This window comes from Poecilia formosa, unplaced genomic scaffold (assembly GCF_000485575.1).
Source record: "Poecilia formosa unplaced genomic scaffold, Poecilia_formosa-5.1.2 Scaffold4, whole genome shotgun sequence".
In the NCBI taxonomy this organism is placed as follows: Eukaryota; Metazoa; Chordata; class Actinopteri; order Cyprinodontiformes; family Poeciliidae; genus Poecilia; species Poecilia formosa.
This window is the reverse complement of record NW_006799943.1, coordinates 1,521,724-1,530,009: the sequence shown is the minus strand read 5'-3', so window position 1 is coordinate 1,530,009 and position 8,286 is coordinate 1,521,724.

The window sequence follows — 8,286 nt, the reverse complement described above, 5'->3', positions numbered from 1 at the left end:
TAAAAGAATCAAAAATACTATGCAATTAGTTGAAATTACATATAAGTTTATTGTATTTTTATGACTTTTGTTCTATAATTTAGAAAAAATTGTTTACTTCATATAAAATAAATAAATAAATAAATAAATAAATAAATAAATAAATAAATAAATAAATAAATAAATAAATAAAAACTAGACAGAGCAGTATGGACAAAATTGCAGTATGAACTGGCAAATGGTCAAATCGACCTGATGCAGTGCATCTGCAAGGGTGTTGGTGGTGTGTGTGTCAAGTTCCAACCATTTTTAGTTCCAGTTTACTTAATTGTATTTAATTACTCTTATCTCTCAAATAAAGTTAGACCTGACACATGACTTTAACTAGGCACATCTGCATCTGAGGTAATGTGGGGTGGAAGCAGAGATTTGGTAAGAAAAGAGTAGAAGAAGAAAGAATAAGTACCCATAATTTGAATTAAATGCTTTGGAAGTGCTTCTGAAAAACCTCTGTTCAGTTAAATAAAACCTAACAGCTCTAATTAAAATGTAAAAAGTTACAAAAAACATATATATATATATTTCAAAGCACGCAGAAAAAACTGACATCTCTTAGCAATGTACATTTTGTGGAATATATTAAAAGGTTAATCTGGTTTCGATGAAACTGCTCCAACATCCCTCCTCCTATTTCCTCTCCTCGTACCTCCAGCTATGGTCGTTCCAAGCAACAAGTGGCCCCTTATCCAGATGAATTTTTACGTCCGTGGTAATCCAGTCTGCTCCTGACACGAAGCAAATGGCTGTGTTTCATTGATTGCGCTCAAGGGTGACAGCTACACACACACACACGCACACACACATCCAGGATGTGGGTTTATTGTTCACAGAGAAATACTGTATATAACAAGAGCTGGCTCCTAAATACACAACACAGCCAGAGCTGCTCAGGGGGGATTTCTCCTGATCAAGCCGAGCGAGTGCAGCGCTACTAAAATAAAATTTTAGTGCAGTGGTAATGTTGCGGAGCAGCGCGGCGCCGCGGCTAATGGGGGGGATCATATCTGCACCCTGATTCCTGCACCCCTACCCCCACCCTACCCACCACCACCACTCCCACCAGCGTCTGTCATCATCCCGTGCATTTGGCGTAGGATATAACAGCCCCAAAAGTTCAAATGTCAGCACATAAAACGCAAATAGAATTACAACAATGTGATATTTCTGTGGCGGGGGGAGAGGGGTACACAAGGGGGGTTATAAAGAAGGGTGGGAAAACAGTAAGGAGGCACGCTGGCAGGGATTTCTTTCACTGTTGTGGTAGAGGAGGTTGGTCAGAGCGGTTGTGTGGTTTCTGAAATTTCCCCCTTTGGGACAGGCTTTCTTTAATTTCCAAAGCACTCATTGTGGAGAAAAATAAAAACAAAAAACACATCCCCGTTTGCTGCATTCTTACTGACAGCTGCTGCTCCTATGCATGAGGCCGTCTGCATCTGCACAGAGCCGTTCTGATTTATAAGCAGACTTTGCTCAGGGCCTCCCGCTGGCTCCGGAACCCTAAGGCTCTTGGGTTCATACACAACGGATTTGCAAATGCACTTACTCACCAGATTATTAGGTACACCTGTTCAACTGCATGCTATCACAAACAGGGATTCAGTCGGTCACATGACAGCAAGCCAATGCTTTTCCGCATCCAGAAATCAAGTTGACTGGATGAGGGTCGAACTGAGTGCCAGAATGTGGAAGGAAGGGGATTTAAGTCGGTGGCTGCTGGCGCCGGGCAGGAGGGTCTGAGCATTTCAGAAACCGCTGATCGGCTGAGACACAACCGTCCCCTGTTCACAGAAAATGACCCGACAATGTGAATATGTCTGGTAATATTGTGTGGACGAAAAACCCAGAAGCTCCAAACTCACAGGGTCCTATGCGTGAGGCCGTCTGCATCTGCACAGAGCAGATGCAGACTAATCTGCTGTTGTTGCTGAACAACAGCAGATTAGAGAAACGCAGTCAATGGTTCAATGAGTCAGTTTCTGTTGCAAAATTCAGACGGTAGGGTGAGATGTGGAAATGAACAACATTAACTCATGGGTCCATCCAGTTTAGGCTGCTGAAGGTATGACGTAGCATAAAGGTGTGAGGGATACTTTCAGGACCAACTTTTGTACCTTTGTACCAACTGGACATCATTTAGGGCAGTGGTGTCCAAAGTCGGTCCTCATGGGCCGGCATCCTGCATGTTTTAGTTCTCCCCCTGGCTTAAAGCACCTGGATCCAAGAAGGCCTAAGAAGATCATTAACATGCTGAGAATGTTGTTACTACAACCAGGAAGAGAACTAAAACATGCAGGATGCCCAAAGTTGAGGACCGACTTTGGGCACCACTGATTTAGGGTGTTTTCACACCTGATAGTCCAGTAGATTGCAACATTGGTTACATTTTCAGCTGGTACTCATTCACACTGCACTGTGTCAAATGAACCTGTTCAACCCCCCCCCGCCCCCCACCTGTAGGGGCACTGCAGGAAGAAACACTGAAGAAAATGACACGAGAACCTCTGATGAAAACACTGAGCACAAATGAAGTGTCCTCAGATTTCAGCAGTTGTAGGATTTCTCTTTTGTCTTTTGGTAAAAGACCAGCAAGTCCTTCCTCCTGCTAGAGCTAGATATTTGTTTGGGTTGTATTTACCCAGAAATACAACCCAAAGGGCTGTAGTGTGTGTCCTGCTTTTGAAGCCTTGCATTCACACATGCATTTGAACCACACCAGAGTTCATTTCAACCAAACCGAGACCAGAGTTCCCTTCTTTGTTGCACGTCGGAGTTCGATTACACATTCACAACACATTCACAACTCCCCAAACAAATCTGACATTACAGGCGTACAAACCAGAGCTTGGTTAAAGGGAACTAAACAGGTTTGGTGGGAATACACCCTTTAACTCCACTGCCTACTTGACTATTGATGTTGACCATGTCCATCCCTTTATGACCCCTGCGCACCCATCTTCTGAAGGCTACCTCCAGTAGATTAGATGTCTCAAAACTTAAATTAGTACAATTTTATGCAGTTTATGGATGGTTCCTCTGGACCCACAGGCAGAAATAACAAAGCAGACCCTGTTGGGTCTGTTGCACAATTCTATTTTTGTAATTCCCTTTGTGCCGTGTGAGTGGGATTCCTGGGGAATCTGAATCTATTATGGGAGCATAGCTATGGTTGAATACGACCACAGAGTGTTACACGAAGGTAAAAATAGCTAAAACCACCTATCATAAGATCCAGCTGTGCAGTTAGAGTTGTACATGAGGAATCCACTTCCTCTAAAGTCTACCAGTCGTTTCATACAGGCTGATTCTTCCCAGCTGCTTGTTGCTGTTACACTGACTGTTGTGCAGCATAAAAGGCAGCAACGTTCCAGCTGATGCCACAAAATGACCTTTTTGAAAGAATGCCCGAGCCTTTTGCTGGAAGTGGTTCCCCAAATGAAATTGTGCTCAGGGCTTCACACAACCTTGTGCTGGCCCTGCAGAGCAGAGCAGAGCATTATTAGGCCTTTCTGGGGAGTTATCCATTAATTTGGGGTTAAAGTCCATTTGCATGTAGACAAAGAAGACGTTGGCCATCCATCTCCATGCTGAGAAAAGGGGTGTGAGGGGGCTTTGCACTGGCAGTGCGTGCGTGTGTGTGTGTGTGTGCGTGCGTGTATGTGTGTGAGCGGTGGACCTTCTTCTTGCAGATAAATCTAATGCCCTCAGGGGTGCGTTTACATAGGTGAGGGCTGACTGTTCTGCAAGCTGAGAGTGATTTATCTGGAAATACCACCAGTATCCCAAACACACACACAAACATATGCGCACACACACACACACACACACACACACACACACGCACACGCACACACACACACACTTTTACAATGAAGGAGGCAGCCTATATGTGTAGGGACATTTTTATATGGAAAACGGCCGACTGCCCAGGCTGCTATCCTACCAGGGGGTGGCACGAGAACGTCAGGTAAAAAAAACAGTTATGTCAGCTGAAGCAAGTTTTTTATTGGTTATTTGGATATCTACTCAATGGTAAGTGCTCACTCTCTAGCTGTTAGTGGTGTGAGCGCAGTAGGAAAACATTGCCTTACACTATTGACTCGTGACAATGAACTTTATATATTTTGCTTTAGATTAAAAGACCGTTTCAATGTTTTTATTTGTTTTTTTTTAGTTGTTTTATTTGTTTTTGTTTCTTTCCTTTTGTTGGGGAATTTGAACAACATTTGATATTTCCCCCAGAGGTAGGAGGATCGATTCAGAAATAAAAATCATGTCTGATAATCTCTATCATTATCAGATCAACGCTGGCATGATGGTGTTGATCTGATGCGACCATCATATGATGGTTTTGAGGCTTTAGTTTCAAATTTCCTTATGAAATTGTATTTTATTTTTGTGCTCTAGTTTCAAACATTTTGTTTTGATTTGCTCTCAAGTTATACTTCTTTGCAATTTGTTTCTTAATGAAAAAGTGCACTTATTTTGTTTCTCTGTTTCTGTTTATCATGTTAACATGTCATCAAAATATTTTGTAGAATTCTGTTCTAGGTTTGAACAAAATGATTCAAAAGAAAAAATACATAAACAACTGAAAGTCAGAAGTCTGACAATGTACCAAACTTAAATAATAAAAAGTATTGGTATCAGTATCAGTATTGGTGATGCTGGCTCTACATTCACATGGAATTGGAAATATAAACAAGTTTTTTCCAACTGTCACTGTAATATGTTTTAATTGATTAGGTTTTCATTTAAACACCAATTACCCAGCAACTTTAAAAACACTGATCAACTCCAAATTCTGTTACAGAATTTGTATTCTGTAACAGAATACAAATTCTGTTACAGCACCACATGCAGGCCTGGCATAGTCACTGCAACACTTCTGCTTATGTTTGTTTTACAATTATTATGATTTGGATGTTGCCATGCAGAAAGATGGTCCTGGGTTTGATTCCAGGCTCAGGGTCTTTGTGTGTGGAGTTTGCATGTTCGCCCTGATCTCTCCTGAGTTCTCGTTAGGTGTGAGTGTGTGTACATATGGCTGTTTGTCCTGTCGGTCTCAGATAGTTTCAGAAGCAATTTAACGAGGCCTGTAGGCCTTAAAGTCGATGTGTATCTAATGTCCACATGGGACGTTTCCAGGTTTGTTTTTTTTATCCACATGGAAACACAGAGAGAACAGCCCAAAATGCTGTTTTTTACCCACAATACCTGTAAGTGGCGCTAGACATGGATACGGGACATACACATTAGGTTAGCCATAGATAAAAGATAATAAGAATGGCGAACCATGAAGTCCATGTAGAGTTTCTGGTGTTGGGTGACGACAAAGAAAAGGTTCTTCTTTGTGTCACATCGAATTAATAATTTTTTAAATTATTTTTTTAGGGTTTAGTGACTTTTATTTATTTATTTTTGACAACTGATTTAATTGCACAGGAAATAGAAAGGTGGAAGAAGGGGTAGAAACACAGCACACGGCCTCAGACTGAGAACCAAACCCAGGACCGCCTCTGCATATGAGCACCCTGTCACATCGGATTATGAAACTAATAAACTACAAGACTAACATGTAGTCCACCATTGTTATGTGTGACGTGTTAGGAGTCATGTTAGAGGTTGGGCCAACACATCAGTGCTTTCACAAAAGAGGTGTTTTTGTTGCCCACATACATACACAAGGGCGACATTTTCACTCTGGAACAGGTTTAAAAATTAAACCTAGGATCCACCGTGTGGACGCGGGACACAAACGGTTAAAAACTTCCCCCAGTTCCAGGGTGGATGGGGCCTGAGCCTATTGTAATCTACATGTGTGGGAAGGGACCCAAAATGGTCTGTAACCCAGGGCACCCCCAGCTTCCTAATTCTGGCCCTGACCCGACATCACAGCCCACAGCAAAGTCTTAAAAACAGACTATTTAGAAAGACTGGAATGTATATTTTAAAGCCATTAAGGCCGATTTTTATTTCGCTGCCTTTCTTTAAGCTGCTGCCTTCTCGTCCTCCTTGTAGGTGTTCCCTCACAACAGTAAGGAAAGGATTCCCTAGCAACCGCTATAAAGCGCAAACACACACACACACACACACACGCGCGCGCGCGCGCGCGCGCACACACACACACACACACACAGCAGCTCAGCTCGCTGGGGCTTCCTCTCCTCCAGCTATCAGCGTGGGCTTCCCCCTCCTCCTCCTTTCTTCTCCCTCGCTGCCGCTCCGCCATTGAGGAAAGGAGCGAGAGAAAGAGTGACACGCTTGGAGAGAGAGAGAGAGAGAGAGAGAGAGAGAGATCCCCCTCTCTCTTCACAGCTCTCCCCTGGAAGTCTCAGCTGCTGGCTAGACTGCGCGGTTAGGCGGGCAGCCTGCCTGCGCGCGGGGACAGCTGCGGGTGGACACTTCGGGTTTTCTGATTGTTTTTTACGCAAATGCGCTCAGGAAGGCTTTGGACGAGGAAACAAAGCAAGAGACGAAAAAAATCCACGCTGTGCGGGGAAGATCGCAAGGGAAACGGGAAGAAGTGCTCCGTGTTGAGTTGAGGTAGAGAAGAAGGGGGGATGGGATGGAAGCCTGCAGGGTTTTTTCTTCTTTTTTTTTCGTGGAGCGCGCCGTTTCTTCGGTGCGCAAAAACGCGCGTCAGCTCCGATCGCCTCACCGGCGTTACGGTGACTAGAGAGGGTCGGCGGGTGGAGGAGAGCTGCGCCGGGGATGATCTGAGCTCCACGATCCCACAACCAACCGAGACGGGAGCAGAGGCTGTAGCCGCGCGCTCACACTCACACACACACGCACACACACACCCCGCCTCCCGACACACTCCGACTGGGAGGCGTTTACTGGGGCGCCATTTTCAAAAAGCTGTGTTCGCAGCTCGTCTTGCCTTCTCATGTTTCACACGGACCTGCAGCGGACTGCACGAGGAGTGGACTGAGAAGAAACTATTTTTTAAAACTATTTTAAAAAATATTATTATTTCAGCCTGGTATTTTATTTTTATTTTTATTTTTTATTTTTTGACAAAGGTGAGAATATTAATTTATTTATTATCATTTTCTGGCATGTTAAGCAGCGACTAGAAGCTTGAATTAATATTCACCGAATAGTTTTACAGTGTATTTTAAAGGTTAGAATATGCATTTTAAAATAAAAAAATAAAGTAAACAATATGATATGACAATATCAAAATTACCAAATAGCACAAAGTAAACTTACAAACCACGATTAAAAAAACAGTGTAACTATTAAAACTGAAAATAACAAAAACAATGGACTTAAACAAATCGCTTTAATTCTCGGGATTATTATTATTATTATTATTATTATTATTATTATTATTATTATTATTATTATTATTATATTTTTAGGGAGACGCTTTCGAGTGTGTATATGTCCAGACTTTTCGTTATTTTTAGAATCAAATACAAAAATAATACATTTAATAAATCTATGTGGTAAAACCCTAAATGCTCTGCGTCGCCGCGTCAGACGGAAGTAAACAAACACAATGACTCCGTTTCCATTTTTCCACGCTACAAACAGGATTTGATTCGCAGCGACGTCCTCCAGTTTTTTCTGCTTTATTTTGTGTTGTGTGATCTGATGTTGTGTGTGTGCGCGCGCGCGCGCCCGCGCGCCATCAAAGAAAGCAAAGTCTAAAATTATGGGCTGGCAGCTGCAGCAGGAGCAGCAGAGCTGTTTTCCATAATTACACACAGAGCAGTAAGTCCGCTCACTTTGAACAACACGCTTTTAGTTGAGCGGATGATCGCAGCGCGGAGAACAGCAGCCAATTAAAACGCCAACATATTATCCTTATTATCTTATTCACAGTTTTGGTGACGCGGTTTAAACCTTTTCGACAAAAAAGCAGAGTTGTGTTTTCTCTCTCCTCGGCGCTTTTAGATTTCCCACCACACACACACACACACACACCTACACACACACACACGCACACACACAGAGTCACACACACACACTCACTGTGAGTGTGTGACGAGCTCTAGGCAGCAGGAACTGATGGAAAACGCGCGTCTGAGCCGAGCTGCAGTTTGGAGACTGTGTTTGAATCGAAGATCCGAGTGTAGAAGGAGGGAAAACTCCTTCGGTGGGATATTTTCCATATTTTTAATTTACTGCTCAGGAATTTATAATATTTTTAAAACATTTTTTCACTTATTGGAAAGAGTTTGAGCTTCATTCTTCCCGGTTTGCAATATATATACATACATACATACATACATACAT